General features: G+C 67.9%; 44 non-coding genes across 44 annotated transcripts; all 44 read left to right on the plus strand.

Moving 5' to 3' along the window:
- Positions 1-504: 504 nt before the first annotated feature.
- Positions 505-623, plus strand: LOC117438741 (5S ribosomal RNA). The gene has a single exon (XR_004550977.1). It is a non-coding gene; the product is annotated as a 5S ribosomal RNA (ribosomal RNA).
- A 422-nt stretch (positions 624-1045) lies between these two features.
- Positions 1046-1164, plus strand: LOC117438752 (5S ribosomal RNA). The gene has a single exon (XR_004550988.1). It is a non-coding gene; the product is annotated as a 5S ribosomal RNA (ribosomal RNA).
- A 423-nt stretch (positions 1165-1587) lies between these two features.
- Positions 1588-1706, plus strand: LOC117438763 (5S ribosomal RNA). The gene has a single exon (XR_004550999.1). It is a non-coding gene; the product is annotated as a 5S ribosomal RNA (ribosomal RNA).
- Positions 1707-2130: 424 nt separating this feature from the next.
- On the plus strand, positions 2131-2249 carry LOC117438774 (5S ribosomal RNA). The gene has a single exon (XR_004551011.1). It is a non-coding gene; the product is annotated as a 5S ribosomal RNA (ribosomal RNA).
- A 422-nt stretch (positions 2250-2671) lies between these two features.
- Positions 2672-2790, plus strand: LOC117438780 (5S ribosomal RNA). Its single transcript, XR_004551017.1, has one exon. It is a non-coding gene; the product is annotated as a 5S ribosomal RNA (ribosomal RNA).
- A 422-nt stretch (positions 2791-3212) lies between these two features.
- Positions 3213-3331, plus strand: LOC117438784 (5S ribosomal RNA). Its single transcript, XR_004551021.1, has one exon. It is a non-coding gene; the product is annotated as a 5S ribosomal RNA (ribosomal RNA).
- A 422-nt stretch (positions 3332-3753) lies between these two features.
- On the plus strand, positions 3754-3872 carry LOC117438742 (5S ribosomal RNA). The gene has a single exon (XR_004550978.1). It is a non-coding gene; the product is annotated as a 5S ribosomal RNA (ribosomal RNA).
- Positions 3873-4294: 422 nt separating this feature from the next.
- On the plus strand, positions 4295-4413 carry LOC117438743 (5S ribosomal RNA). Its single transcript, XR_004550979.1, has one exon. It is a non-coding gene; the product is annotated as a 5S ribosomal RNA (ribosomal RNA).
- Positions 4414-4836: 423 nt separating this feature from the next.
- Positions 4837-4955, plus strand: LOC117438744 (5S ribosomal RNA). The gene has a single exon (XR_004550980.1). It is a non-coding gene; the product is annotated as a 5S ribosomal RNA (ribosomal RNA).
- A 423-nt stretch (positions 4956-5378) lies between these two features.
- LOC117438745 (5S ribosomal RNA) lies at positions 5379-5497 on the plus strand. Its single transcript, XR_004550981.1, has one exon. It is a non-coding gene; the product is annotated as a 5S ribosomal RNA (ribosomal RNA).
- Positions 5498-5920: 423 nt separating this feature from the next.
- On the plus strand, positions 5921-6039 carry LOC117438777 (5S ribosomal RNA). The gene has a single exon (XR_004551014.1). It is a non-coding gene; the product is annotated as a 5S ribosomal RNA (ribosomal RNA).
- Positions 6040-6461: 422 nt separating this feature from the next.
- Positions 6462-6580, plus strand: LOC117438746 (5S ribosomal RNA). The gene has a single exon (XR_004550982.1). It is a non-coding gene; the product is annotated as a 5S ribosomal RNA (ribosomal RNA).
- A 423-nt stretch (positions 6581-7003) lies between these two features.
- On the plus strand, positions 7004-7122 carry LOC117438747 (5S ribosomal RNA). The gene has a single exon (XR_004550983.1). It is a non-coding gene; the product is annotated as a 5S ribosomal RNA (ribosomal RNA).
- A 422-nt stretch (positions 7123-7544) lies between these two features.
- Positions 7545-7663, plus strand: LOC117438781 (5S ribosomal RNA). Its single transcript, XR_004551018.1, has one exon. It is a non-coding gene; the product is annotated as a 5S ribosomal RNA (ribosomal RNA).
- A 422-nt stretch (positions 7664-8085) lies between these two features.
- On the plus strand, positions 8086-8204 carry LOC117438748 (5S ribosomal RNA). Its single transcript, XR_004550984.1, has one exon. It is a non-coding gene; the product is annotated as a 5S ribosomal RNA (ribosomal RNA).
- A 422-nt stretch (positions 8205-8626) lies between these two features.
- LOC117438749 (5S ribosomal RNA) lies at positions 8627-8745 on the plus strand. The gene has a single exon (XR_004550985.1). It is a non-coding gene; the product is annotated as a 5S ribosomal RNA (ribosomal RNA).
- A 422-nt stretch (positions 8746-9167) lies between these two features.
- Positions 9168-9286, plus strand: LOC117438750 (5S ribosomal RNA). The gene has a single exon (XR_004550986.1). It is a non-coding gene; the product is annotated as a 5S ribosomal RNA (ribosomal RNA).
- Positions 9287-9708: 422 nt separating this feature from the next.
- On the plus strand, positions 9709-9827 carry LOC117438751 (5S ribosomal RNA). Its single transcript, XR_004550987.1, has one exon. It is a non-coding gene; the product is annotated as a 5S ribosomal RNA (ribosomal RNA).
- A 423-nt stretch (positions 9828-10250) lies between these two features.
- On the plus strand, positions 10251-10369 carry LOC117438782 (5S ribosomal RNA). The gene has a single exon (XR_004551019.1). It is a non-coding gene; the product is annotated as a 5S ribosomal RNA (ribosomal RNA).
- Positions 10370-10792: 423 nt separating this feature from the next.
- On the plus strand, positions 10793-10911 carry LOC117438753 (5S ribosomal RNA). Its single transcript, XR_004550989.1, has one exon. It is a non-coding gene; the product is annotated as a 5S ribosomal RNA (ribosomal RNA).
- Positions 10912-11333: 422 nt separating this feature from the next.
- Positions 11334-11452, plus strand: LOC117438754 (5S ribosomal RNA). Its single transcript, XR_004550990.1, has one exon. It is a non-coding gene; the product is annotated as a 5S ribosomal RNA (ribosomal RNA).
- A 422-nt stretch (positions 11453-11874) lies between these two features.
- Positions 11875-11993, plus strand: LOC117438755 (5S ribosomal RNA). Its single transcript, XR_004550991.1, has one exon. It is a non-coding gene; the product is annotated as a 5S ribosomal RNA (ribosomal RNA).
- Positions 11994-12415: 422 nt separating this feature from the next.
- LOC117438756 (5S ribosomal RNA) lies at positions 12416-12534 on the plus strand. Its single transcript, XR_004550992.1, has one exon. It is a non-coding gene; the product is annotated as a 5S ribosomal RNA (ribosomal RNA).
- A 422-nt stretch (positions 12535-12956) lies between these two features.
- Positions 12957-13075, plus strand: LOC117438757 (5S ribosomal RNA). Its single transcript, XR_004550993.1, has one exon. It is a non-coding gene; the product is annotated as a 5S ribosomal RNA (ribosomal RNA).
- Positions 13076-13497: 422 nt separating this feature from the next.
- On the plus strand, positions 13498-13616 carry LOC117438758 (5S ribosomal RNA). Its single transcript, XR_004550994.1, has one exon. It is a non-coding gene; the product is annotated as a 5S ribosomal RNA (ribosomal RNA).
- Positions 13617-14037: 421 nt separating this feature from the next.
- On the plus strand, positions 14038-14156 carry LOC117438759 (5S ribosomal RNA). The gene has a single exon (XR_004550995.1). It is a non-coding gene; the product is annotated as a 5S ribosomal RNA (ribosomal RNA).
- A 424-nt stretch (positions 14157-14580) lies between these two features.
- On the plus strand, positions 14581-14699 carry LOC117438760 (5S ribosomal RNA). The gene has a single exon (XR_004550996.1). It is a non-coding gene; the product is annotated as a 5S ribosomal RNA (ribosomal RNA).
- A 422-nt stretch (positions 14700-15121) lies between these two features.
- Positions 15122-15240, plus strand: LOC117438761 (5S ribosomal RNA). The gene has a single exon (XR_004550997.1). It is a non-coding gene; the product is annotated as a 5S ribosomal RNA (ribosomal RNA).
- A 423-nt stretch (positions 15241-15663) lies between these two features.
- LOC117438762 (5S ribosomal RNA) lies at positions 15664-15782 on the plus strand. Its single transcript, XR_004550998.1, has one exon. It is a non-coding gene; the product is annotated as a 5S ribosomal RNA (ribosomal RNA).
- Positions 15783-16205: 423 nt separating this feature from the next.
- LOC117438779 (5S ribosomal RNA) lies at positions 16206-16324 on the plus strand. The gene has a single exon (XR_004551016.1). It is a non-coding gene; the product is annotated as a 5S ribosomal RNA (ribosomal RNA).
- Positions 16325-16746: 422 nt separating this feature from the next.
- LOC117438764 (5S ribosomal RNA) lies at positions 16747-16865 on the plus strand. The gene has a single exon (XR_004551000.1). It is a non-coding gene; the product is annotated as a 5S ribosomal RNA (ribosomal RNA).
- Positions 16866-17287: 422 nt separating this feature from the next.
- On the plus strand, positions 17288-17406 carry LOC117438783 (5S ribosomal RNA). The gene has a single exon (XR_004551020.1). It is a non-coding gene; the product is annotated as a 5S ribosomal RNA (ribosomal RNA).
- A 422-nt stretch (positions 17407-17828) lies between these two features.
- Positions 17829-17947, plus strand: LOC117438778 (5S ribosomal RNA). Its single transcript, XR_004551015.1, has one exon. It is a non-coding gene; the product is annotated as a 5S ribosomal RNA (ribosomal RNA).
- A 422-nt stretch (positions 17948-18369) lies between these two features.
- Positions 18370-18488, plus strand: LOC117438765 (5S ribosomal RNA). Its single transcript, XR_004551002.1, has one exon. It is a non-coding gene; the product is annotated as a 5S ribosomal RNA (ribosomal RNA).
- A 423-nt stretch (positions 18489-18911) lies between these two features.
- On the plus strand, positions 18912-19030 carry LOC117438766 (5S ribosomal RNA). Its single transcript, XR_004551003.1, has one exon. It is a non-coding gene; the product is annotated as a 5S ribosomal RNA (ribosomal RNA).
- Positions 19031-19452: 422 nt separating this feature from the next.
- LOC117438767 (5S ribosomal RNA) lies at positions 19453-19571 on the plus strand. Its single transcript, XR_004551004.1, has one exon. It is a non-coding gene; the product is annotated as a 5S ribosomal RNA (ribosomal RNA).
- Positions 19572-19993: 422 nt separating this feature from the next.
- On the plus strand, positions 19994-20112 carry LOC117438768 (5S ribosomal RNA). The gene has a single exon (XR_004551005.1). It is a non-coding gene; the product is annotated as a 5S ribosomal RNA (ribosomal RNA).
- Positions 20113-20535: 423 nt separating this feature from the next.
- LOC117438769 (5S ribosomal RNA) lies at positions 20536-20654 on the plus strand. The gene has a single exon (XR_004551006.1). It is a non-coding gene; the product is annotated as a 5S ribosomal RNA (ribosomal RNA).
- A 422-nt stretch (positions 20655-21076) lies between these two features.
- Positions 21077-21195, plus strand: LOC117438770 (5S ribosomal RNA). Its single transcript, XR_004551007.1, has one exon. It is a non-coding gene; the product is annotated as a 5S ribosomal RNA (ribosomal RNA).
- Positions 21196-21616: 421 nt separating this feature from the next.
- On the plus strand, positions 21617-21735 carry LOC117438771 (5S ribosomal RNA). The gene has a single exon (XR_004551008.1). It is a non-coding gene; the product is annotated as a 5S ribosomal RNA (ribosomal RNA).
- A 422-nt stretch (positions 21736-22157) lies between these two features.
- Positions 22158-22276, plus strand: LOC117438772 (5S ribosomal RNA). The gene has a single exon (XR_004551009.1). It is a non-coding gene; the product is annotated as a 5S ribosomal RNA (ribosomal RNA).
- A 422-nt stretch (positions 22277-22698) lies between these two features.
- LOC117438773 (5S ribosomal RNA) lies at positions 22699-22817 on the plus strand. The gene has a single exon (XR_004551010.1). It is a non-coding gene; the product is annotated as a 5S ribosomal RNA (ribosomal RNA).
- Positions 22818-23239: 422 nt separating this feature from the next.
- On the plus strand, positions 23240-23358 carry LOC117438775 (5S ribosomal RNA). Its single transcript, XR_004551012.1, has one exon. It is a non-coding gene; the product is annotated as a 5S ribosomal RNA (ribosomal RNA).
- Positions 23359-23782: 424 nt separating this feature from the next.
- LOC117438776 (5S ribosomal RNA) lies at positions 23783-23901 on the plus strand. Its single transcript, XR_004551013.1, has one exon. It is a non-coding gene; the product is annotated as a 5S ribosomal RNA (ribosomal RNA).
- Positions 23902-26031: the final 2130 nt, after the last annotated feature.

Genomic DNA, 26031 nt, shown 5'->3' on the forward strand with positions numbered 1-26031 from the left:
TCTGATCTCGGAAGCTAAGCATGGTCGGCTCGGTTAGTACTTGGATGGGAGACCGCCTGGGAATCCCGGGTGCTGTAGGCTTTTGCCAGCCGACAGGGGACCCCTGCGAGCCATGTCAGCCGCTTTTTTGGATGCGGGCTGTTGCGTGTTCAGGGGCTCCGGGGGGCAGTGTCGGCCCCCTTTTCCTTGCTGGCATGTGGAGGCCACAGGGGCCCGTGCCGGGTGTTCCGGACCCCCACTTTCTCGGTGGGGTGCTGCGGAGGGTCAGGTCCGTGGCGGTCCCGGTTCCTGTTGCTGGGGAACGTGTGAGGGAAGGAGCGTGGCGTCGGCTGTGCGGGGGGAAGAGGTTCGGGGTGTCGCGGGCAGGGCCGCGTGGGCTCAGTGCTCGGTGGGTGCTGGCGCGGTTTGGCGTCACAAAGGTGTCAGTGGCTCTGGGTGCCGGTGTCGAGCGGTGGCCGGGAGAGTGTGCGTGGGGCCGAGAGCGGCGGTGGGGGGGTTCAGGGTGCCTACGGCCACACCACCCTGAAAACGCCCGATCTCGTCTGATCTCGGAAGCTAAGCAGGGTCGGGCTCGGTTAGTACTTGGATGGGAGACCGCCTGGGAATCCCGGGTGCTGTAGGCTTTTGCCAGCCGACAGGGGACCCTGCGAGCCATGTCAGCCGCTTTTTTTGGATGCGGGCTGTTGCGTGTTCAGGGGCTCCGGGGGGCAGTGTCGGCCCCCTTTTCCTTGCTGGCATGTGGAGGCCACAGGGGCCCGTGCCGGGTGTTCCGGACCCCACTTTCTCGGTGGGGTGCTGCGGAGGGTCAGGTCCGTGGCAGTCCCGGTTCCTGTTGCTGGGGAACGTGTGAGGGAAGGAGCGTGGCGTCGGCTGTGCGGGGGGAGAGGTTTCGGGGTGTTGCGGGCAGGGCCGCGTGGGGCTCAGTGCTCGGGGGTGCTGGCGCGGTTTGGCGTCACAAAGGTGTCAGTGGCTCTGGGTGCCGGTGTCGAGCGGTGGCCGGGAGAGTGTGCGTGGGGCCGAGAGCGGCGGGGGGGGGGTTCAGGGTGCCTACGGCCACACCACCCTGAAAACGCCCGATCTCGTCTGATCTCGGAAGCTAAGCAGGGTCGGGCTCGGTTAGTACTTGGATGGGAGACCGCCTGGGAATCCCGGGTGCTGTAGGCTTTTGCCAGCCGACAGGGGACCCTGCGAGCCATGTCAGCCGCTTTTTTTGGATGCGGGCTGTTGCGTGTTCAGGGGCTCCGGGGGGCAGTGTCGGCCCCCTTTTCCTTGCTGGCATGTGGAGGCCACAGGGGCCCGTGCCGGGTGTTCCGGACCCCACTTTCTCGGTGGGGTGCTGCGGAGGGTCAGGTCCGTGGCGGTCCCGGTTCCTGTTGCTGGGGAACGTGTGAGGGAAGGAGCGTGGCGTCGGCTGTGCGGGGGGAGAGGTTTCGGGGTGTCGCGGGCAGGGCCGCGTGGGGCTCAGTGCTCGGGGGGTGCTGGCGCGGTTTGGCGTCACAAAGGTGTCAGTGGCTCTGGGTGCCGGTGTCGAGCGGTGGCCGGGAGAGTGTGCGTGGGGCCGAGAGCGGCGGTGGGGGGGTTCAGGGTGCCTACGGCCACACCACCCTGAAAACGCCCGATCTCGTCTGATCTCGGAAGCTAAGCAGGGTCGGGCTCGGTTAGTACTTGGATGGGAGACCGCCTGGGAATCCCGGGTGCTGTAGGCTTTTGCCAGCCGACAGGGGACCCTGCGAGCCATGTCAGCCGCTTTTTTTGGATGCGGGCTGTTGCGTGTTCAGGGGCTCCGGGGGGCAGTGTCGGCCCCCTTTTCCTTGCTGGCATGTGGAGGCCACAGGGGCCCGTGCCGGGTGTTCCGGACCCCACTTTCTCGGTGGGGTGCTGCGGAGGGTCAGGTCCGTGGCGGTCCCGGTTCCTGTTGCTGGGGAACGTGTGAGGGAAGGAGCGTGGCGGTCGGCTGTGCGGGGGGAGAGGTTTCGGGGTGTCGCGGGCAGGGCCGCGTGGGGCTCAGTGCTCGGGGGTGCTGGCGCGGTTTGGCGTCACAAAGGTGTCAGTGGCTCTGGGTGCCGGTGTCGAGCGGTGGTCGGGAGAGTGTGCGTGGGGCCGAGAGCGGCGGTGGGGGGGGTTCAGGGTGCCTACGGCCACACCACCCTGAAAACGCCCGATCTCGTCTGATCTCGGAAGCTAAGCAGGGTCGGGCTCGGTTAGTACTTGGATGGGAGACCGCCTGGGAATCCCGGGTGCTGTAGGCTTTTGCCAGCCGACAGGGGACCCTGCGAGCCATGTCAGCCGCTTTTTTTGGATGCGGGCTGTTGCGTGTTCAGGGGCTCCGGGGGGCAGTGTCGGCCCCCTTTTCCTTGCTGGCATGTGGAGGCCACAGGGGCCCGTGCCGGGTGTTCCGGACCCCACTTTCTCGGTGGGGTGCTGCGGAGGGTCAGGTCCGTGGCGGTCCCGGTTCCTGTTGCTGGGGAACGTGTGAGGGAAGGAGCGTGGCGTCGGCTGTGCGGGGGGAGAGGTTTCGGGGTGTCGCGGGCAGGGCCGCGTGGGGCTCAGTGCTCGGGGGTGCTGGCGCGGTTTGGCGTCACAAAGGTGTCAGTGGCTCTGGGTGCCGGTGTCGAGCGGTGGCCGGGAGAGTGTGCGTGGGGCCGAGAGCGGCGGTGGGGGGGTTCAGGGTGCCTACGGCCACACCACCCTGAAAACGCCCGATCTCGTCTGATCTCGGAAGCTAAGCAGGGTCGGGCTCGGTTAGTACTTGGATGGGAGACCGCCTGGGAATCCCGGGTGCTGTATGCTTTTTCCAGCCGACTGGGCACCCTGCGAGCCATGTCAGCCGCTTTTTTTGGATGCGGGCTGTTGCGTGTTCAGGGGCTCCGGGGGGCAGTGTCGGCCCCCTTTTCCTTGCTGGCATGTGGAGGCCACAGGGGCCCGTGCCGGGTGTTCCGGACCCCACTTTCTCGGTGGGTGCTGCGGAGGGTCAGGTCCGTGGCGGGTCCCGGTTCCTGTTGCTGGGGAACGTGTGAGGGAAGGAGCGTGGCGTCGGCTGTGCGGGGGGAGAGGTTTCGGGGTGTCGCGGGCAGGGCCGCGTGGGGCTCAGTGCTCGGTGGTGCTGGCGCGGTTTGGCGTCACAAAGGTGTCAGTGGCTCTGGGTGCCGGTGTCGAGCGGTGGCCGGGAGAGTGTGCGTGGGGCCGAGAGCGGCGGTGGGGGGGTTCAGGGTGCCTACGGCCACACCACCCTGAAAACGCCCGATCTCGTCTGATCTCGGAAGCTAAGCAGGGTCGGGCTCGGTTAGTACTTGGATGGGAGACCGCCTGGGAATCCCGGGTGCTGTAGGCTTTTGCCAGCCGACAGGGGACCCTGCGAGCCATGTCAGCCGCTTTTTTTGGATGCGGGCTGTTGCGTGTTCAGGGGCTCCGGGGGGCAGTGTCGGCCCCCTTTTCCTTGCTGGCATGTGGAGGCCACAGGGGCCCGTGCCGGGTGTTCCGGACCCCACTTTCTCGGTGGGGTGCTGCGGAGGGTCAGGTCCGTGGCGGTCCCGGTTCCTGTTGCTGGGGAACGTGTGAGGGAAGGAGCGTGGCGTCGGCTGTGCGGGGGGAGAGGTTTCGGGGTGTCGCGGGCAGGGCCGCGTGGGGCTCAGTGCTCGGGGGTGCTGGCGCGGTTTGGCGTCACGAAGGTGTCAGTGGCTCTGGGTGCCGGTGTCGAGCGGTGGCCGGGAGAGTGTGCGTGGGGCCGAGAGCGGCGGTGGGGGGGTTCAGGGTGCCTACGGCCACACCACCCTGAAAACGCCCGATCTCGTCTGATCTCGGAAGCTAAGCAGGGTCGGGCTCGGTTAGTACTTGGATGGGAGACCGCCTGGGAATCCCGGGTGCTGTAGGCTTTTGCCAGCCGACAGGGGACCCTGCGAGCCATGTCAGCCGCTTTTTTTGGATGCGGGCTGTTGCGTGTTCAGGGGCTCCGGGGGGCAGTGTCGGCCCCCTTTTCCTTGCTGGCATGTGGAGGCCACAGGGGCCCGTGCCGGGTGTTCCGGACCCCACTTTCTCGGTGGGGTGCTGCGGAGGGTCAGGTCCGTGGCGGTCCCGGTTCCTGTTGCTGGGGAACGTGTGAGGGAAGGAGCGTGGCGTCGGCTGTGCGGGGGGAGAGGTTTCGGGGTGTCGCGGGCAGGGCCGCGTGGGGCTCAGTGCTCGGGGGTGCTGGCGCGGTTTGGCGTCACAAAGGTGTCAGTGGCTCTGGGTGCCGGTGTCGAGCGGTGGTCGGGAGTGTGTGCGTGGGGCCGAGCGCGGCGGTGGGGGGGTTCAGGGTGCCTACGGCCACACCACCCTGAAAACGCCCGATCTCGTCTGATCTCGGAAGCTAAGCAGGGTCGGGCTCGGTTAGTACTTGGATGGGAGACCGCCTGGGAATCCCGGGTGCTGTAGGCTTTTGCCAGCCGACAGGGGACCCTGCGAGCCATGTCAGCCGCTTTTTTTGGATGCGGGCTGTTGCGTGTTCAGGGGCTCCGGGGGGCAGTGTCGGCCCCCTTTTCCTTGCTGGCATGTGGAGGCCACAGGGGCCCGTGCCGGGTGTTCCGGACCCCACTTTCTCGGTGGGGTGCTGCGGAGGGTCAGGTCCGTGGCGGGTCCCGGTTCCTGTTGCTGGGGAACGTGTGAGGGAAGGAGCGTGGCGTCGGCTGTTCGGGGGGAGAGGTTTCGGGGTGTCGCGGGCAGGGCCGCGTGGGGCTCAGTGCTCGGGGGTGCTGGCGCGGTTTGGCGTCACAAAGGTGTCAGTGGCTCTGGGTGCCGGTGTCGAGCGGTGGCCGGGAGAGTGTGCGTGGGGCCGAGAGCGGCGGTGGGGGGGTTCAGGGTGCCTACGGCCACACCACCCTGAAAACGCCCGATCTCGTCTGATCTCGGAAGCTAAGCAGGGTCGGGCTCGGTTAGTACTTGGATGGGAGACCGCCTGGGAATCCCGGGTGCTGTAGGCTTTTGCCAGCCGACAGGGGACCCTGCGAGCCATGTCAGCCGCTTTTTTTTGGATGCGGGCTGTTGCGTGTTCAGGGGCTCCGGGGGGCAGTGTCGGCCCCCTTTTCCTTGCTGGCATGTGGAGGCCACAGGGGCCCGTGCCGGGTGTTCCGGACCCCACTTTCTCGGTGGGGTGCTGCGGAGGGTCAGGTCCGTGGCGGTCCCGGTTCCTGTTGCTGGGGAACGTGTGAGGGAAGGAGCGTGGCGTCGGCTGTGCGGGGGGAGAGGTTTCGGGGTGTCGCGGGCAGGGCCGCGTGGGGCTCAGTGCTCGGGGGTGCTGGCGCGGTTTGGCGTCACAAAGGTGTCAGTGGCTCTGGGTGCCGGTGTCGAGCGGTGGCCGGGAGCGTGGGCGTGGGGCCGAGAGCGGCGGTGGGGGGGTTCAGGGTGCCTACGGCCACACCACCCTGAAAACGCCCGATCTCGTCTGATCTCGGAAGCTAAGCAGGGTCGGGCTCGGTTAGTACTTGGATGGGAGACCGCCTGGGAATCCCGGGTGCTGTAGGCTTTTGCCAGCCGACAGGGGACCCTGCGAGCCATGTCAGCCGCTTTTTTTGGATGCGGGCTGTTGCGTGTTCAGGGGCTCCGGGGGGCAGTGTCGGCCCCCTTTTCCTTGCTGGCATGTGGAGGCCACAGGGGCCCGTGCCGGGTGTTCCGGACCCCACTTTCTCGGTGGGGTGCTGCGGAGGGTCAGGTCCGTGGCGGTCCCGGTTCCTGTTGCTGGGGAACGTGTGAGGGAAGGAGCGTGGCGTCGGCTGTGCGGGGGGAGAGGTTTCGGGGTGTCGCGGGCAGGGCCGCGTGGGGCTCAGTGCTCGGGGGTGCTGGCGCGGTTTGGCGTCACAATGGTGTCAGTGGCTCTGGGTGCCGGTGTCGAGCGGGTGGCCGGGAGAGTGTGCGTGGGGCCGAGAGCGGCGGTGGGGGGGTTCAGGGTGCCTACGGCCACACCACCCTGAAAACGCCCGATCTCGTCTGATCTCGGAAGCTAAGCAGGGTCGGGCTCGGTAAGTACTTGGATGGGAGACCGCCTGGGAATCCCGGGTGCTGTAGGCTTTTGCCAGCCGACAGGGGACCCTGCGAGCCATGTCAGCCGCTTTTTTTGGATGCGGGCTGTTGCGTGTTCAGGGGCTCCGGGGGGCAGTGTCGGCCCCCTTTTCCTTGCTGGCATGTGGAGGCCACAGGGGCCCGTGCCGGGTGTTCCGGACCCCACTTTCTCGGTGGGGTGCTGCGGAGGGTCAGGTCCGTGGCGGTCCCGGTTCCTGTTGCTGGGGAACGTGTGAGGGAAGGAGCGTGGCGTCGGCTGTGCGGGGGGAGAGGTTTCGGGGTGTTGCGGGCAGGGCCGCGTGGGGCTCAGTGCTCGGGGGTGCTGGCGCGGTTTGGCGTCACAAAGGTGTCAGTGGCTCTGGGTGCCGGTGTCGAGCGGTGGCCGGGAGAGTGTGCGTGGGGCCGAGAGCGGCGGTGGGGGGGTTCAGGGTGCCTACGGCCACACCACCCTGAAAACGCCCGATCTCGTCTGATCTCGGAAGCTAAGCAGGGTCGGGCTCGGTTAGTACTTGGATGGGAGACCGCCTGGGAATCCCGGGTGCTGTAGGCTTTTGCCAGCCGACAGGGGACCCTGCGAGCCATGTCAGCCGCTTTTTTTTGGATGCGGGCTGTTGCGTGTTCAGGGGCTCCGGGGGGCAGTGTCGGCCCCCTTTTCCTTGCTGGCATGTGGAGGCCACAGGGGCCCGTGCCGGGTGTTCCGGACCCCACTTTCTCGGTGGGGTGCTGCGGAGGGTCAGGTCCGTGGCGGTCCCGGTTCCTGTTGCTGGGGAACGTGTGAGGGAAGGAGCGTGGCGTCGGCTGTGCGGGGGGAGAGGTTTCGGGGTGTCGCGGGCAGGGCCGCGTGGGGCTCAGTGCTCGGGGGTGCTGGCGCGGTTTGGCGTCACAAAGGTGTCAGTGGCTCTGGGTGCCGGTGTCGAGCGGTGGCCGGGAGAGTGTGCGTGGGGCCGAGAGCGGCGGTGGGGGTGTTCAGGGTGCCTACGGCCACACCACCCTGAAAACGCCCGATCTCGTCTGATCTCGGAAGCTAAGCAGGGTCGGGCTCGGTTAGTACTTGGATGGGAGACCGCCTGGGAATCCCGGGTGCTGTAGGCTTTTGCCAGCCGACAGGGGACCCTGCGAGCCATGTCAGCCGCTTTTTTTGGATGCGGGCTGTTGCGTGTTCAGGGGCTCCGGGGGGCAGTGTCGGCCCCCTTTTCCTTGCTGGCATGTGGAGGCCACAGGGGCCCGTGCCGGGTGTTCCGGACCCCACTTTCTCGGTGGGGTGCTGCGGAGGGTCAGGTCCGTGGCGGTCCCGGTTCCTGTTGCTGGGGAACGTGTGAGGGAAGGAGCGTGGCGTCGGCTGTGCGGGGGGAGAGGTTTCGGGGTGTCGCGGGCAGGGCCGCGTGGGGCTCAGTGCTCGGGGGTGCTGGCGCGGTTTGGCGTCACAAAGGTGTCAGTGGCTCTGGGTGCCGGTGTCGAGCGGTGGCCGGGAGCGGGGGCGTGGGGCCGAGAGCGGCGGTGGGGGGGTTCAGGGTGCCTACGGCCACACCACCCTGAAAACGCCCGATCTCGTCTGATCTCGGAAGCTAAGCAGGGTCGGGCTCGGTTAGTACTTGGATGGGAGACCGCCTGGGAATCCCGGGTGCTGTATGCTTTTTCCAGCCGACTGGGCACCCTGCGAGCCATGTCAGCCGCTTTTTTTGGATGCGGGCTGTTGCGTGTTCAGGGGCTCCGGGGGGCAGTGTCGGCCCCCTTTTCCTTGCTGGCATGTGGAGGCCACAGGGGCCCGTGCCGGGTGTTCCGGACCCCACTTTCTCGGTGGGGTGCTGCGGAGGGTCAGGTCCGTGGCGGTCCCGGTTCCTGTTGCTGGGGAACGTGTGAGGGAAGGAGCGTGGCGTCGGCTGTGCGGGGGGAGAGGTTTCGGGGTGTCGCGGGCAGGGCCGCGTGGGGCTCAGTGCTCGGGGGTGCTGGCGCGGTTTGGCGTCACAAAGGTGTCAGTGGCTCTGGGTGCCGGTGTCGAGCGGTGGCCGGGAGGGTGTGCGTGGGGCCGAGAGCGGCGGTGGGGGGGTTCAGGGTGCCTACGGCCACACCACCCTGAAAACGCCCGATCTCGTCTGATCTCGGAAGCTAAGCAGGGTCGGGCTCGGTTAGTACTTGGATGGGAGACCGCCTGGGAATCCCGGGTGCTGTAGGCTTTTGCCAGCCGACTGGGGACCCTGCGAGCCATGTCAGCCGCTTTTTTTGGATGCGGGCTGTTGCGTGTTCAGGGGCTCCGGGGGGCAGTGTCGGCCCCCTTTTCCTTGCTGGCATGTGGAGGCCACAGGGGCCCGTGCCGGGTGTTCCGGACCCCACTTTCTCGGTGGGGTGCTGCGGAGGGTCAGGTCCGTGGCGGTCCCGGTTCCTGTTGCTGGGGAACGTGTGAGGGAAGGAGCGTGGCGTCGGCTGTTCGGGGGGAGAGGTTTCGGGGTGTCGCGGGCAGGGCCGCGTGGGGCTCAGTGCTCGGGGGTGCTGGCGCGGTTTGGCGTCACAAAGGTGTCAGTGGCTCTGGGTGCCGGTGTCGAGCGGTGGCCGGGAGAGTGTGCGTGGGGCCGAGAGCGGCGGTGGGGGGGTTCAGGGTGCCTACGGCCACACCACCCTGAAAACGCCCGATCTCGTCTGATCTCGGAAGCTAAGCAGGGTCGGGCTCGGTTAGTACTTGGATGGGAGACCGCCTGGGAATCCCGGGTGCTGTAGGCTTTTGCCAGCCGACAGGGGACCCTGCGAGCCATGTCAGCCGCTTTTTTTGGATGTGGGCTGTTGCGTGTTCAGGGGCTCCGGGGGGCAGTGTCGGCCCCCTTTTCCTTGCTGGCATGTGGAGGCCACAGGGGCCCGTGCCGGGTGTTCCGGACCCCACTTTCTCGGTGGGGTGCTGCGGAGGGTCAGGTCCGTGGCGGTCCCGGTTCCTGTTGCTGGGGAACGTGTGAGGGAAGGAGCGTGGCGTCGGCTGTGCGGGGGGAGAGGTTTCGGGGTGTCGCGGGCAGGGCCGCGTGGGGCTCAGTGCTCGGGGGTGCTGGCGCGGTTTGGCGTCACAAAGGTGTCAGTGGCTCTGGGTGCCGGTGTCGAGCGGTGGCCGGGAGAGTGTGCGTGGGGCCGAGAGCGGCGGTGGGGGGGTTCAGGGTGCCTACGGCCACACCACCCTGAAAACGCCCGATCTCGTCTGATCTCGGAAGCTAAGCAGGGTCGGGCTCGGTTAGTACTTGGATGGGAGACCGCCTGGGAATCCCGGGTGCTGTAGGCTTTTGCCAGCCGACAGGGGACCCTGCGAGCCATGTCAGCCGCTTTTTTTGGATGCGGGCTGTTGCGTGTTCAGGGGCTCCGGGGGGCAGTGTCGGCCCCCTTTTCCTTGCTGGCATGTGGAGGCCACAGGGGCCCGTGCCGGGTGTTCCGGACCCCACTTTCTCGGTGGGGTGCTGCGGAGGGTCAGGTCCGTGGCGGTCCCGGTTCCTGTTGCTGGGGAACGTGTGAGGGAAGGAGCGTGGCGTCGGCTGTGCGGGGGGAGAGGTTTCGGGGTGTCGCGGGCAGGGCCGCGTGGGGCTCAGTGCTCGGGGGTGCTGGCGCGGTTTGGCGTCACAAAGGTGTCAGTGGCTCTGGGTGCCGGTGTCGAGCGGTGGCCGGGAGAGTGTGCGTGGGGCCGAGAGCGGCGGTGGGGGGGTTCAGGGTGCCTACGGCCACACCACCCTGAAAACGCCCGATCTCGTCTGATCTCGGAAGCTAAGCAGGGTCGGGCTCGGTTAGTACTTGGATGGGAGACCGCCTGGGAATCCCGGGTGCTGTAGGCTTTTGCCAGCCGACAGGGGACCCTGCGAGCCATGTCAGCCGCTTTTTTTGGATGCGGGCTGTTGCGTGTTCAGGGGCTCCGGGGGGCAGTGTCGGCCCCCTTTTCCTTGCTGGCATGTGGAGGCCACAGGGGCCCGTGCCGGGTGTTCCGGACCCCACTTTCTCGGTGGGGTGCTGCGGAGGGTCAGGTCCGTGGCGGGTCCCGGTTCCTGTTGCTGGGGAACGTGTGAGGGAAGGAGCGTGGCGTCGGCTGTGCGGGGGGAGAGGTTTCGGGGTGTCGCGGGCAGGGCCGCGTGGGGCTCAGTGCTCGGGGGTGCTGGCGCGGTTTGGCGTCACAAAGGTGTCAGTGGCTCTGGGTGCCGGTGTCGAGCGGTGGCCGGGAGAGTGTGCGTGGGGCCGAGAGCGGCGGTGGGGGGGTTCAGGGTGCCTACGGCCACACCACCCTGAAAACGCCCGATCTCGTCTGTTCTCGGAAGCTAAGCAGGGTCGGGCTCGGTTAGTACTTGGATGGGAGACCGCCTGGGAATCCCGGGTGCTGTAGGCTTTTGCCAGCCGACAGGGGACCCTGCGAGCCATGTCAGCCGCTTTTTTTGGATGCGGGCTGTTGCGTGTTCAGGGGCTCCGGGGGGCAGTGTCGGCCTTCTTTTCCTTGCTGGCATGTGGAGGCCACAGGGGCCCGTGCCGGGTGTTCCGGACCCCACTTTCTCGGTGGGGTGCTGCGGAGGGTCAGGTCCGTGGCGGTCCCGGTTCCTGTTGCTGGGGAACGTGTGAGGGAAGGAGCGTGGCGTCGGCTGTGCGGGGGGAGAGGTTTCGGGGTGTCGCGGGCAGGGCCGCGTGGGGCTCAGTGCTCGGGGGTGCTGGCGCGGTTTGGCATCACAAAGGTGTCAGTGGCTCTGGGTGCCGGTGTCGAGCGGTGGCCGGGAGGAGTGTGCGTGGGGCCGAGAGCGGCGGTGGGGGGGTTCAGGGTGCCTACGGCCACACCACCCTGAAAACGCCCGATCTCGTCTGATCTCGGAAGCTAAGCAGGGTCGGGCTCGGTTAGTACTTGGATGGGAGACCGCCTGGGAATCCCGGGTGCTGTAGGCTTTTGCCAGCCGACAGGGGACCCTGCGAGCCATGTCAGCCGCTTTTTTTGGATGCGGGCTGTTGCGTGTTCAGGGGCTCCGGGGGGCAGTGTCGGCCCCCTTTTCCTTGCTGGCATGTGGAGGCCACAGGGGCCCGTGCCGGGTGTTCCGGACCCCACTTTCTCGGTGGGGTGCTGCGGAGGGTCAGGTCCGTGGCGGTCCCGGTTCCTGTTGCTGGGGAACGTGTGAGGGAAGGAGCGTGGCGTCGGCTGTGCGGGGGGAGAGGTTTCGGGGTGTCGCGGGCAGGGCCGCGTGGGGCTCAGTGCTCGGGGGTGCTGGCGCGGTTTGGCGTCACAAAGGTGTCAGTGGCTCTGGGTGCCGGTGTCGAGCGGTGGCCGGGAGAGTGTGCGTGGGGCCGAGAGCGGCGGTGGGGGGGTTCAGGGTGCCTACGGCCACACCACCCTGAAAACGCCCGATCTCGTCTGATCTCGGAAGCTAAGCAGGGTCGGGCTCGGTTAGTACTTGGATGGGAGACCGCCTGGGAATCCCGGGTGCTGTAGGCTTTTGCCAGCCGACAGGGGACCCTGCGAGCCATGTCAGCCGCTTTTTTTGGATGCGGGCTGTTGCGTGTTCAGGGGCTCCGGGGGGCAGTGTCGGCCCCCTTTTCCTTGCTGGCATGTGGAGGCCACAGGGGCCCGTGCCGGGTGTTCCGGACCCCACTTTCTCGGTGGGGTGCTGCGGAGGGTCAGGTCCGTGGCGGTCCCGGTTCCTGTTGCTGGGGAACGTGTGAGGGAAGGAGCGTGGCGTCGGCTGTGCGGGGGGAGAGGTTTCGGGGTGTCGCGGGCAGGGCCGCGTGGGGCTCAGTGCTCGGGGGTGCTGGCGCGGTTTGGCGTCACAAAGGTGTCAGTGGCTCTGGGTGCCGGTGTCGAGCGGTGGCCGGGAGAGTGTGCGTGGGGCCGAGAGCGGCGGTGGGGGGGTTCAGGGTGCCTACGGCCACACCACCCTGAAAACGCCCGATCTCGTCTGATCTCGGAAGCTAAGCAGGGTCGGGCTCGGTTAGTACTTGGATGGGAGACCGCCTGGGAATCCCGGGTGCTGTAGGCTTTTGCCAGCCGACAGGGGACCCTGCGAGCCATGTCAGCCGCTTTTTTTGGATGCGGGCTGTTGCGTGTTCAGGGGCTCCGGGGGGCAGTGTCGGCCCCCTTTTCCTTGCTGGCATGTGGAGGCCACAGGGGCCCGTGCCGGTTGTTCCGGACCCCACTTTCTCGGTGGGGTGCTGCGGAGGGTCAGGTCCGTGGCGGTCCCGGTTCCTGTTGCTGGGGAACGTGTGAGGGAAGGAGCGTGGCGTCGGCTGTGCGGGGGGAGAGGTTTCGGGGTGTCGCGGGCAGGGCCGCGTGGGGCTCAGTGCTCGGGGGTGCTGGCGCGGTTTGGCGTCACAAAGGTGTCAGTGGCTCTGGGTGCCGGTGTCGAGCGGTGGCCTGGAGAGTGTGCGTGGGGCCGAGAGCGGCGGTGGGGGGGTTCAGGGTGCCTACGGCCACACCACCCTGAAAACGCCCGATCTCGTCTGATCTCGGAAGCTAAGCAGGGTCGGGCTCGGTTAGTACTTGGATGGGAGACCGCCTGGGAATCCCGGGTGCTGTAGGCTTTTGCCAGCCGACAGGGGACCCTGCGAGCCATGTCAGCCGCTTTTTTTGGATGCGGGCTGTTGCGTGTTCAGGGGCTCCGGGGGGCAGTGTCGGCCCCCTTTTCCTTGCTGGCATGTGGAGGCCACAGGGGCCCGTGCCGGGTGTTCCGGACCCCACTTTCTCGGTGGGGTGCTGCGGAGGGTCAGGTCCGTGGCGGTCCCGGTTCCTGTTGCTGGGGAACGTGTGAGGGAAGGAGCGTGGCGTCGGCTGTGCGGGGGGAGAGGTTTCGGGGTGTCGCGGGCAGGGCCGCGTGGGGCTCAGTGCTCGGGGGTGCTGGCGCGGTTTGGCGTCACAAAGGTGTCAGTGGCTCTGGGTGCCGGTGTCGAGCGGTGGTCGGGAGGGTGTGCGTGGGGCCGAGAGCGGCGGTGGGGGGGTTGAGGGTGCCTACGGCCACACCACCCTGAAAACGCCCGATCTCGTCTGATCTCGGAAGCTAAGCAGGGTCGGGCTCGGTTAGTACTTGGATGGGAGACCGCCTGGGAATCCCGGGTGCTGTAGGCTTTTGCCAGCCGACAGGGGACCCTGCGAGCCATGTCAGCCGCTTTTTTTGGATGCGGGCTGTTGCGTGTTCAGGGGCTCCGGGGGGCAGTGTCGGCCCCCTTTTCCTTGCTGGCATGTGGAGGCCACAGGGGCCCGTGCCGGGTGTTCCGGACCCCGCTTTCTCGGTGGCGTGCTGCGGAGGGTCAGGTCCGTGGCGGTCCCGGTTCCTGTTGCTGGGGAACGTGTGAGGGAAGGAGCGTGGCGTCGGCTGTGCGGGGGGAGAGGTTTCGGGGTGTTGCGGGCAGGGCCGCGTGGGGCTCAGTGCTCGGGGGTGCTGGCGCGGTTTGGCGTCACAAAGGTGTCAGTGGCTCTGGGTGCCGGTGTCGAGCGGTGGTCGGGAGAGTGTGCGTGGGGCCGAGAGCGGCGGTGGGGGGGTTCAGGGTGCCTACGGCCACACCACCCTGAAAACGCCCGATCTCGTCTGATCTCGGAAGCTAAGCAGGGTCGGGCTCGGTTAGTACTTGGATGGGAGACCGCCTGGGAATCCCGGGTGCTGTAGGCTTTTGCCAGCCGACTGGGGACCCTGCGAGCCATGTCAGCCGCTTTTTTTGGATGCGGGCTGTTGCGTGTTCAGGGGCTCCGGGGGGCAGTGTCGGCCCCCTTTTCCTTGCTGGCATGTGGAGGCCACAGGGGCCCGTGCCGGGTGTTCCGGACCCCACTTTCTCGGTGGGGTGCTGCGGAGGGTCAGGTCCGTGGCGGTCCCGGTTCCTGTTGCTGGGGAACGTGTGAGGGAAGGAGCGTGGCGTCGGCTGTGCGGGGGGAGAGGTTTCGGGGTGTCGCGGGCAGGGCCGCGTGGGGCTCAGTGCTCGGGGGTGCTGGCGCGGTTTGGCGTCACAAAGGTGTCAGTGGCTCTGGGTGCCGGTGTCGAGCGGTGGCCGGGAGGGTGTGCGTGGGGCCGAGAGCGGCGGTGGGGGGTTCAGGGTGCCTACGGCCACACCACCCTGAAAACGCCCGATCTCGTCTGATCTCGGAAGCTAAGCAGGGTCGGGCTCGGTTAGTACTTGGATGGGAGACCGCCTGGGAATCCCGGGTGCTGTAGGCTTTTGCCAGCCGACAGGGGACCCTGCGAGCCATGTCAGCCGCTTTTTTTTGGATGCGGGCTGTTGCGTGTTCAGGGGCTCCGGGGGGCAGTGTCGGCCCCCTTTTCCTTGCTGGCATGTGGAGGCCACAGGGGCCCGTGCCGGTTGTTCCGGACCCCACTTTCTCGGTGGGGTGCTGCGGAGGGTCAGGTCCGTGGCGGTCCCGGTTCCTGTTGCTGGGGAACGTGTGAGGGAAGGAGCGTGGCGTCGGCTGTGCAGGGGGGAGAGGTTTCGGGGTGTCGCGGGCAGGGCCGCGTGGGGCTCAGTGCTCGGGGGTGCTGGCGCGGTTTGGCGTCACAAAGGTGTCAGTGGCTCTGGGTGCCGGTGTCGAGCGGTGGCCGGGAGAGTGTGCGTGGGGCCGAGAGCGGCGGTGGGGGGGTTCAGGGTGCCTACGGCCACACCACCCTGAAAACGCCCGATCTCGTCTGATCTCGGAAGCTAAGCAGGGTCGGGCTCGGTTAGTACTTGGATGGGAGACCGCCTGGGAATCCCGGGTGCTGTAGGCTTTTGCCAGCCGACAGGGGACCCTGCGAGCCATGTCAGCCGCTTTTTTTGGATGCGGGCTGTTGCGTGTTCAGGGGCTCCGGGGGGCAGTGTCGGCCCCCTTTTCCTTGCTGGCATGTGGAGGCCACAGGGGCCCGTGCCGGGTGTTCCGGACCCCACTTTCTCGGTGGGGTGCTGCGGAGGGTCAGGTCCGTGGCGGTCCCGGTTCCTGTTGCTGGGGAACGTGTGAGGGAAGGAGCGTGGCGTCGGCTGTGCGGGGGGAGAGGTTTCGGGGTGTCGCGGGCAGGGCCGCGTGGGGCTCAGTGCTCGGGGGTGCTGGCGCGGTTTGGCGTCACGAAGGTGTCAGTGGCTCTGGGTGCCGGTGTCGAGCGGTGGCCGGGAGGGTGTGCGTGGGGCCGAGAGCGGCGGTGGGGGGGTTCAGGGTGCCTACGGCCACACCACCCTGAAAACGCCCGATCTCGTCTGATCTCGGAAGCTAAGCAGGGTCGGGCTCGGTTAGTACTTGGATGGGAGACCGCCTGGGAATCCCGGGTGCTGTAGGCTTTTGCCAGCCGACTGGGGACCCTGCGAGCCATGTCAGCCGCTTTTTTTTGGATGCGGGCTGTTGCGTGTTCAGGGGCTCCGGGGGGCAGTGTCGGCCCCCTTTTCCTTGCTGGCATGTGGAGGCCACAGGGGCCCGTGCCGGGTGTTCCGGACCCCACTTTCTCGGTGGGGTGCTGCGGAGGGTCAGGTCCGTGGCGGTCCCGGTTCCTGTTGCTGGGGAACGTGTGAGGGAAGGAGCGTGGCGTCGGCTGTGCGGGGGGAGAGGTTTTGGGGTGTCGCGGGCAGGGCCGCGTGGGGCTCAGTGCTCGGGGGTGCTGGCGCGGTTTGGCGTCACGAAGGTGTCAGTGGCTCTGGGTGCCGGTGTCGAGCGGTGGCCTGGAGAGTGTGCGTGGGGCCGAGAGCGGCGGTGGGGGGGTTCAGGGTGCCTACGGCCACACCACCCTGAAAACGCCCGATCTCGTCTGATCTCGGAAGCTAAGCAGGGTCGGGCTCGGTTAGTACTTGGATGGGAGACCGCCTGGGAATCCCGGGTGCTGTAGGCTTTTGCCAGCCGACAGGGGGACCCTGCGAGCCATGTCAGCCGCTTTTTTTGGATGCGGGCTGTTGCGTGTTCAGGGGCTCCGGGGGGCAGTGTCGGCCCCCTTTTCCTTGCTGGCATGTGGAGGCCACAGGGGCCCGTGCCGGGTGTTCCGGACCCCACTTTCTCGGTGGGGTGCTGCGGAGGGTCAGGTCCGTGGCGGTCCCGGTTCCTGTTGCTGGGGAACGTGTGAGGGAAGGAGCGTGGCGTCGGCTGTGCGGGGGGAGAGGTTTCGGGGTGTCGCGGGCAGGGCCGCGTGGGGCTCAGTGCTCGGGGGTGCTGGCGCGGTTTGGCGTCACAAAGGTGTCAGTGGCTCTGGGTGCCGGTGTCGAGCGGTGGCCGGGAGAGTGTGCGTGGGGCCGAGAGCGGCGGTGGGGGGGTTCAGGGTGCCTACGGCCACACCACCCTGAAAACGCCCGATCTCGTCTGATCTCGGAAGCTAAGCAGGGTCGGGCTCGGTTAGTACTTGGATGGGAGACCGGCTGGGAATCCCGGGTGCTGTAGGCTTTTGCCAGCCGACAGGGGACCCTGCGAGCCATGTCAGCCGCTTTTTTTGGATGCGGGCTGTTGCGTGTTCAGGGGCTCCGGGGGGCAGTGTCGGCCCCCTTTTCCTTGCTGGCATGTGGAGGCCACAGGGGCCCGTGCCGGGTGTTCCGGACCCCACTTTCTCGGTGGGGTGCTGCGGAGGGTCAGGTCCGTGGCGGTCCCGGTTCCTGTTGCTGGGGAACGTGTGAGGGAAGGAGCGTGGCGTCGGCTGTGCGGGGGGAGAGGTTTCGGGGTGTCGCGGGCAGGGCCGCGTGGGGCTCAGTGCTCGGGGGTGCTGGCGCGGTTTGGCGTCACAAAGGTGTCAGTGGCTCTGGGTGCCGGTGTCGAGCGGTGGCCGGGAGAGTGTGCGTGGGGCCGAGAGCGGCGGTGGGGGGGTTCAGGGTGCCTACGGCCACACCACCCTGAAAACGCCCGATCTCGTCTGATCTCGGAAGCTAAGCAGGGTCGGGCTCGGTTAGTACTTGGATGGGAGACCGCCTGGGAATCCCGGGTGCTGTAGGCTTTTGCCAGCCGACAGGGGACCCTGCGAGCCATGTCAGCCGCTTTTTTTGGATGCGGGCTGTTGCGTGTTCAGGGGCTCCGGGGGGCAGTGTCGGCCCCCTTTTCCTTGCTGGCATGTGGAGGCCACAGGGGCCCGAGCCGGGTGTTCCGGACCCCACTTTCTCGGTGGGGTGCTGCGGAGGGTCAGGTCCGTGGCGGTCCCGGTTCCTGTTGCTGGGGAACGTGTGAGGGAAGGAGCGTGGCGTCGGCTGTGCGGGGGGAGAGGTTTCGGGGTGTCGCGGGCAGGGCCGCGTGGGGCTCAGTGCTCGGGGGTGCTGGCGCGGTTTGGCGTCACAAAGGTGTCAGTGGCTCTGGGTGCCGGTGTCGAGCGGTGGCCGGGAGAGTGTGCGTGGGGCCGAGAGCGGCGGTGGGGGGGTTCAGGGTGCCTACGGCCACACCACCCTGAAAACGCCCGATCTCGTCTGATCTCGGAAGCTAAGCAGGGTCGGGCTCAGTTAGTACTTGGATGGGAGACCGCCTGGGAATCCCGGGTGCTGTAGGCTTTTGCCAGCCGACAGGGGACCCTGCGAGCCATGTCAGCCGATTTTTTTGGATGCGGGCTGTTGCGTGTTCAGGGGCTCCGGGGGGCAGTGTCGGCCCCCTTTTCCTTGCTGGCATGTGGAGGCCACAGGGGCCCGTGCCGGGTGTTCCGGACCCCACTTTCTCGGTGGGGTGCTGCGGAGGGTCAGGTCCGTGGCGGTCCCGGTTCCTGTTGCTGGGGAACGTGTGAGGGAAGGAGCGTGGCGTCGGCTGTGCGGGGGGAGAGGTTTCGGGGTGTCGCGGGCAGGGCCGCGTGGGGCTCAGTGCTCGGGGGTGCTGGCGCGGTTTGGCATCACAAAGGTGTCAGTGGCTCTGGGTGCCGGTGTCGAGCGGTGGCCGGGAGAGTGTGCGTGGGGCCGAGAGCGGCGGTGGGGGGGTTCAGGGTGCCTACGGCCACACCACCCTGAAAACGCCTGATCTCGTCTGATCTCGGAAGCTAAGCAGGGTCGGGCTCGGTTAGTACTTGGATGGGAGACCGCCTGGGAATCCCGGGTGCTGTAGGCTTTTGCCAGCCGACAGGGGACCCTGCGAGCCATGTCAGCCGCTTTTTTTGGATGCGGGCTGTTGCGTGTTCAGGGGCTCCGGGGGGCAGTGTCGGCCCCCTTTTCCTTGCTGGCATGTGGAGGCCACAGGGGCCCGTGCCGGGTGTTCCGGACCCCACTTTCTCGGTGGGGTGCTGCGGAGGGTCAGGTCCGTGGCGGTCCCGGTTCCTGTTGCTGGGGAACGTGTGAGGGAAGGAGCGTGGCGTCGGCTGTGCGGGGGGAGAGGTTTCGGGGTGTCGCGGGCAGGGCCGCGTGGGGCTCAGTGCTCGGGGGTGCTGGCGCGGTTTGGCGTCACAAAGGTGTCAGTGGCTCTGGGTGCCGGTGTCGAGCGGTGGCCGGGAGAGTGTGCGTGGGGCCGAGAGCGGCGGTGGGGGGGTTCAGGGTGCCTACGGCCACACCACCCTGAAAACGCCCGATCTCGTCTGATCTCGGAAGCTAAGCAGGGTCGGGCTCGGTTAGTACTTGGATGGGAGACCGCCTGGGAATCCCGGGTGCTGTAGGCTTTTGCCAGCCGACAGGGGACCCTGCGAGCCATGTCAGCCGCTTTTTTTGGATGCGGGCTGTTGCGTGTTCAGGGGCTCCGGGGGGCAGTGTCGGCCCCCTTTTCCTTGCTGGCATGTGGAGGCCACAGGGGCCCGTGCCGGGTGTTCCGGACCCCACTTTCTCGGTGGGGTGCTGCGGAGGGTCAGGTCCGTGGCGGTCCCGGTTCCTGTTGCTGGGGAACGTGTGAGGGAAGGAGCGTGGCGTCGGCTGTGCGGGGGGAGAGGTTTCGGGGTGTCGCGGGCAGGGCCGCGTGGGGCTCAGTGCTCGGGGGTGCTGGCGCGGTTTGGCGTCACAAAGGTGTCAGTGGCTCTGGGTGCCGGTGTCGAGCGGTGGCCGGGAGGAGTGTGCGTGGGGCCGAGAGCGGCGGTGGGGGGGTTCAGGGTGCCTACGGCCACACCACCCTGAAAACGCCCGATCTCGTCTGATCTCGGAAGCTAAGCAGGGTCGGGCTCGGTTAGTACTTGGATGGGAGACCGCCTGGGAATCCCGGGTGCTGTAGGCTTTTGCCAGCCGACAGGGGACCCTGCGAGCCATGTCAGCCGCTTTTTTTGGATGCGGGCTGTTGCGTGTTCAGGGGCTCCGGGGGGCAGTGTCGGCCCCCTTTTCCTTGCTGGCATGTGGAGGCCACAGGGGCCCGTGCCGGGTGTTCCGGACCCCACTTTCTCGGTGGGGTGCTGCGGAGGGTCAGGTCCGTGGCGGTCCCGGTTCCTGTTGCTGGGGAACGTGTGAGGGAAGGAGCGTGGCGTCGGCTGTGCGGGGGGAGAGGTTTCGGGGTGTCGCGGGCAGGGCCGCGTGGGGCTCAGTGCTCGGGGGTGCTGGCGCGGTTTGGCGTCACGAAGGTGTCAGTGGCTCTGGGTGCCGGTGTCGAGCGGTGGTCGGGAGTGGTTGCGTGGGGCCGAGAGCGGCGGTGGGGGGGTTCAGGGTGCCTACGGCCACACCACCCTGAAAACGCCCGATCTCGTCTGATCTCGGAAGCTAAGCAGGGTCGGGCTCGGTTAGTACTTGGATGGGAGACCGCCTGGGAATCCCGGGTGCTGTAGGCTTTTGCCAGCCGACAGGGGACCCTGCGAGCCATGTCAGCCGCTTTTTTTGGATGCGGGCTGTTGCGTGTTCAGGGGCTCCGGGGGGCAGTGTCGGCCCCCTTTTCCGTGCTGGCATGTGGAGGCCACAGGGGCCGGTGCCGGGTGTTCCGGACCCCACTTTCTCGGTGGGGTGCTGCGGAGGGTCAGGTCCGTGGCGGTCCCGGTTCCTGTTGCTGGGGAACGTGTGAGGGAAGGAGCGTGGCGTCGGCTGTGCGGGGGGAGAGGTTTCGGGGGGTCGCGGGCAGGGCCGCGTGGGGCTCAGTGCTCGGGGGTGCTGGCGCGGTTTGGCGTCACAAAGGTGTCACTGGCTCTGGGTGCCGGTGTCGAGCGGTGGCCGGGAGAGTGTGCGTGGGGCCGAGAGCGGCGGTGGGGGGGTTCAGGGTGCCTACGGCCACACCACCCTGAAAACGCCCGATCTCGTCTGATCTCGGAAGCTAAGCAGGGTCGGGCTCGGTTAGTACTTGGATGGGAGACCGCCTGGGAATCCCGGGTGCTGTAGGCTTTTGCCAGCCGACAGGGGACCCTGCGAGCCATGTCAGCCGCTTTTTTTGGATGCGGGCTGTTGCGTGTTCAGGGGCTCCGGGGGGCAGTGTCGGCCCCCTTTTCCTTGCTGGCATGTGGAGGCCACAGGGGCCCGTGCCGGGTGTTCCGGACCCCACTTTCTCGGTGGGGTGCTGCGGAGGGTCAGGTCCGTGGCGGTCCCGGTTCCTGTTGCTGGGGAACGTGTGAGGGAAGGAGCGTGGCGTCGGCTGTGCGGGGGGGAGAGGTTTCGGGGTGTCGCGGGCAGGGCCGCGTGGGGCTCAGTGCTCGGGGGTGCTGGCGCGGTTTGGCGTCACAAAGGTGTCAGTGGCTCTGGGTGCCGGTGTCGAGCGGTGGCCGGGAGAGTGTGCGTGGGGCCGAGAGCGGCGGTGGGGGGGTTCAGGGTGCCTACGGCCACACCACCCTGAAAACGCCCGATCTCGTCTGATCTCGGAAGCTAAGCAGGGTCGGGCTCGGTTAGTACTTGGATGGGAGACCGCCTGGGAATCCCGGGTGCTGTAGGCTTTTGCCAGCCGACAGGGGACCCTGCGAGCCATGTCAGCCGCTTTTTTTGGATGCGGGCTGTTGCGTGTTCAGGGGCTCCGGGGGGCAGTGTCGGCCCCCTTTTCCTTGCTGGCATGTGGAGGCCACAGGGGCCCGTGCCGGGTGTTCCGGACCCCACTTTCTCGGTGGGGTGCTGCGGAGGGTCAGGTCCGTGGCGGTCCCGGTTCCTGTTGCTGGGGAACGTGTGAGGGAAGGAGCGTGGCGTCGGCTGTGCGGGGGGAGAGGTTTCGGGGTGTCGCGGGCAGGGCCGCGTGGGGCTCAGTGCTCGGGGGTGCTGGCGCGGTTTGGCGTCACGAAGGTGTCAGTGGCTCTGGGTGCCGGTGTCGAGCGGTGGCCGGGAGGGTGTGCGTGGGGCCGAGAGCGGCGGTGGGGGGGTTCAGGGTGCCTACGGCCACACCACCCTGAAAACGCCCGATCTCGTCTGATCTCGGAAGCTAAGCAGGGTCGGGCTCGGTTAGTACTTGGATGGGAGACCGCCTGGGAATCCCGGGTGCTGTAGGCTTTTGCCAGCCGACAGGGGACCCTGCGAGCCATGTCAGCCGCTTTTTTTGGATGCGGGCTGTTGCGTGTTCAGGGGCTCCGGGGGGCAGTGTCGGCCCCCTTTTCCTTGCTGGCATGTGGAGGCCACAGGGGCCCGTGCCGGGTGTTCCGGACCCCACTTTCTCGGTGGGGTGCTGCGGAGGGTCAGGTCCGTGGCGGTCCCGGTTCCTCTTGCTGGGGAACGTGTGAGGGAAGGAGCGTGGCGTCGGCTGTGCGGGGGGAGAGGTTTCGGGGTGTCGCGGGCAGGGCCGCGTGGGGCTCAGTGCTCGGGGTGCTGGCACGGTTTGGCGTCACGAAGGTGTCAGTGGCTCTGGGTGCCGGTGTCGAGCGGTGGCCTGGAGGGTGTGCGTGGGGCCGAGAGCGGCGGTGGGGGGGTTCAGGGTGCCTACGGCCACACCACCCTGAAAACGCCCGATCTCGTCTGATCTCGGAAGCTAAGCAGGGTCGGGCTCGGTTAGTACTTGGATGGGAGACCGCCTGGGAATCCCGGGTGCTGTAGGCTTTTGCCAGCCGACAGGGGACCCTGCGAGCCATGTCAGCCGCTTTTTTTGGATGCGGGCTGTTGCGTGTTCAGGGGCTCCGGGGGGCAGTGTCGGCCCCCTTTTCCTTGCTGGCATGTGGAGGCCACAGGGGCCGGTGCCGGTTGTTCCGGACCCCACTTTCTCGGTGGGGTGCTGCGGAGGGTCAGGTCCGTGGCGGTCCCGGTTCCTGTTGCTGGGGAACGTGTGAGGGAAGGAGCGTGGCGTCGGCTGTGTGGGGGGAGAGGTTTCGGGGTGTCGCGGGCAGGGCCGCGTGGGGCTCAGTGCTCGGGGGTGCTGGCGCGGTTTGGCGTCACAAAGGTGTCACTGGCTCTGGGTGCCGGTGTCGAGCGGTGGCCTGGAGAGTGTGCGTGGGGCCGAGAGCGGCGGTGGGGGGGTTCAGGGTGCCTACGGCCACACCACCCTGAAAACGCCCGATCTCGTCTGATCTCGGAAGCTAAGCAGGGTCGGGCTCGGTTAGTACTTGGATGGGAGACCGCCTGGGAATCCCGGGTGCTGTAGGCTTTTGCCAGCCGACTGGGGACCCTGCGAGCCATGTGAGCCACTTTTTTTGGATGCGGGCTGTTGCGTGTTCAGGGGCTCCGTGGGGCAGTGTCGGCCCCCTTTTCCTTGCTGGCATGTGGAGGCCACAGGGGCCCGTGCCGGGTGTTCCGGACCCCACTTTCTCGGTGGGGTGCTGCGGAGGGTCAGGTCCATGGCGGTCCCGGTTCCTGTTGCTGGGGAACGTGTGAGGGAAGGAGCGTGGCGTCGGCTGTTCGGGGGGAGAGGTTTCGGGGTGTCGCGGGCAGGGCCGCGTGGGGCTCAGTGCTCGGGGGTGCTGGCGCGGTTTGGCGTCACAAAGGTGTCAGTGGCTCTGGGTGCCGGTGTCGAGCGGTGGTCGGGAGGGTGTGCGTGGGGCCGAGAGCGGCGGTGGGGGGGTTCAGGGTGCCTACGGCCACACCACCCTGAAAACGCCCGATCTCGTCTGATCTCGGAAGCTAAGCAGGGTCGGGCTCGGTTAGTACTTGGATGGGAGACCGCCTGGGAATCCCGGGTGCTGTAGGCTTTTGCCAGCCGACTGGGGACCCTGCGAGCCATGTCAGCCGCTTTTTTTGGATGCGGGCTGTTGCGTGTTCAGGGGCTCCGGGGGGCAGTGTCGGCCCCCTTTTCCTTGCTGGCATGTGGAGGCCACAGGGGCCCGTGCCGGGTGTTCCGGACCCCACTTTCTCGGTGGGGTGCTGCGGAGGGTCAGGTCCGTGGCGGTCCCGGTTCCTGTTGCTGGGGAACGTGTGAGGGAAGGAGCGTGGCGTCGGCTGTGCGGGGGGAGAGGTTTCGGGGTGTCGCGGGCAGGGCCGCGTGGGGCTCAGTGCTCGGGGGTGCTGGCGCGGTTTGGCGTCACAAAGGTGTCAGTGGCTCTGGGTGCCGGTGTCGAGCGGTGGCCGGGAGAGTGTGCGTGGGGCCGAGAGCGGCGGTGGGGGGGTTCAGGGTGCCTACGGCCACACCACCCTGAAAACGCCCGATCTCGTCTGATCTCGGAAGCTAAGCAGGGTCGGGCTCGGTTAGTACTTGGATGGGAGACCGCCTGGGAATCCCGGGTGCTGTAGGCTTTTGCCAGCCGACAGGGGACCCTGCGAGCCATGTCAGCCGCTTTTTTTGGATGCGGGCTGTTGCGTGTTCAGGGGCTCCGGGGGGCAGTGTCGGCCCCCTTTTCCTTGCTGGCATGTGGAGGCCACAGGGGGCCCGTGCCGGGTGTTCCGGACCCCACTTTCTCGGTGGGGTGCTGCGGAGGGTCAGGTCCGTGGCGGTCCCGGTTCCTGTTGCTGGGGAACGTGTGAGGGAAGGAGCGTGGCGTCGGCTGTTCGGGGGGAGAGGTTTCGGGGTGTCGCGGGCAGGGCCGCGTGGGGCTCAGTGCTCGGGGGTGCTGGCGCGGTTTGGCGTCACAAAGGTGTCAGTGGCTCTGGGTGCCGGTGTCGAGCGGTGGTCCGGGAGGGTGTGCGTGGGGCCGAGAGCGGCGGTGGGGGGGTTCAGGGTGCCTACGGCCACACCACCCTGAAAACGCCCGATCTCGTCTGATCTCGGAAGCTAAGCAGGGTCGGGCTCGGTTAGTACTTGGATGGGAGACCGCCTGGGAATCCCGGGTGCTGTAGGCTTTTGCCAGCCGACTGGGGACCCTGCGAGCCATGTCAGCCGCTTTTTTTGGATGCGGGCTGTTGCGTGTTCAGGGGCTCCGGGGGGCAGTGTCGGCCCCCTTTTCCTTGCTGGCATGTGGAGGCCACAGGGGCCCGTGCCAGGTGTACCGGACACCACATTCTCGGTGGGGTGCTGCGGAGGGTCAGGTCTGTGGCGATCCCGGTTCCTGTTGCTGGGGAACGTGTGAGGGAAGGAGCGTGGCGTCGGCTGTGCGGGGGGAGAGGTTTCGGGGTGTCGCGGGCAGGGCCGCGTGGGGCTCAGTGCTCGGGGGTGCTGGCGCGGTTTGGCGTCACAAAGGTGTCAGTGGCTCTGGGTGCCGGTGTCGAGCGGTGGTCGAGAGGGTGTGCGTGGGGCCGAGAGCGGCGGTGGGGGGGTTCCGGGTGCCTACGCGGGAGTCGGGGGGGGCCTTGTTGACGACGGCAACGGCCCTCTGGACCGGGGGCGAAGAGTGAGGTGCGGGCGGGGGGTAGCTTTGCGAAGCCAGGCGTGCGCTGAAGAGGTACAGCACCAGTGGCCCCTCATGGCTCTTCGGACTTGGGCGCGGAGGCACGGCATTCGGGCGGGCCTGCAGGGTGGCCGGACCGGCGGGCCGGGGCCGGGGGGGCTTTTTTGCCCACGGCAACGGCCCTGTTGGCCGGGGGCGAAGAGTGAGTGGTGGGCGGGGTCAGCGTTGCGAAACCATGTGTGCGCTGAAGAGGCGCAGCACCAGTGCCCCCTCCTGGCTCTTCAGCCCTGGTCACGGGGGCCCGGCGTTCTGGCGGGCCTGCAGGGCGGGCGAGGCCGGGCTACTGTGGCGGGCCTTGTTGCCGACGGCAACGGCCCTGTGGCCCGGGGGCGAAGAGGGAGGGGCGGGCGGGTGGCAGTGTTGCGAAGCCAGTTGTGAGCTGAAGAGGCGCAGCACCAGTGGCCCCTCCTGGCTCTTCGGGCCTGGGCGCGGTTGCCTGGTGTTCGGGCGGGTCTACAGGTCGGCCGGGCCCAGCCGGTGGTGGCCGGGGGGGGCCTTGTTACCGACGGCAAAGACCCTGTGTGCCGGGGGCGAAGAGTGAGGGGCTGCCGGGGGGCAGCGTTGCGAAGCCAGGCGTGCGCTGAAGAGGCGCAGCACCAGTGCCCCCTCCTGGCTCTTCGGCTCTGGGTGCGGGGGCCCGGCCTTCGGGCGGGCCTGCAGTGCGGCCAGGCCCGGCCAGCCGGGTCCGTGGGGGGCCCTGTTGCTGATGGTAACGGCCCTGTGGCCCGGGGGCTAAGAGTGAGGGGCGGTCGGTTGGCAGCGTTGCGAAGCCAGGTGTGCGCTGAAGAGGCGCAGCACCAGTGCCCCCTCCTGGCTCTCCAGCCCTGGGCACGGGGTCCCGGCGTTCGGGCTGGCCTGCAGGGTGGCTGGGCTCTGGCGGCCAGGGCTGGGGGAGGCCTTGTTGCCGACGGCAACGGCCCTGTGGGACGGGGTAAAAGAGTGAGGGGCTGGCGGGGGGAACTGTTGCGAAGCCAGGCGTGCGCTGAAGAGGCGCAGCACCAGTGCCCCATCCTGGCTCTTCGGCCCTGGGTGCAGGGGCTTGGCGTTCTGGTGGGCATGCAGGGCTGCCGGCCCCGGCAGGACGGGGCCGGGGGGGCCCTTGTTGCTGAAGGCAACGGCCCTGTGGGCCGGGGGCGAAGTGTGAGGGTCTGGCAGGGGGCAATTTGCGAAGCCAGGCGTGCGCTGAAGAGGCGTAGCACCAGTGCCCCCTCCTGGCTCTTCGGCATTTGGCGCGGGGGCCCGATGTTCTAGCGGGCCTGCAGGGCGGCCGGGCCAATCCGGCCAGGGCAGGGGGGGGCCTTGTTGCCGACGGCAACGGCCCTGTGGTTCGGGGGCGAAGTGTGAAGGGCTGGCGGGGGGCATTTTTGAAGCCAGGCATGCGCTGAAGAGGGGCAGCACCAGTGCCCCCTCCTGGCTCTTCGGCCCTGGGCGCGGGGGCCCGGCGTTCGGGCGGGCCTGCAGGGCGGCTGGGACCGGCCGGCGAAGGCCGCGGGGGGGGCTTGTTGCCGACGGCAACGTCCCTGTGTGCCGGGGGCTAATAGTGAGGGGCGGGCGGGGGGCAGCGTTGCGAAGCCAGTCGTGCGCT

The sequence above is a fragment of the Melopsittacus undulatus genome, unplaced genomic scaffold (genome assembly GCF_012275295.1).
Source record: "Melopsittacus undulatus isolate bMelUnd1 unplaced genomic scaffold, bMelUnd1.mat.Z mat_scaffold_592_arrow_ctg1, whole genome shotgun sequence".
Lineage (NCBI taxonomy): Eukaryota > Metazoa > Chordata > Aves > Psittaciformes > Psittaculidae > Melopsittacus > Melopsittacus undulatus.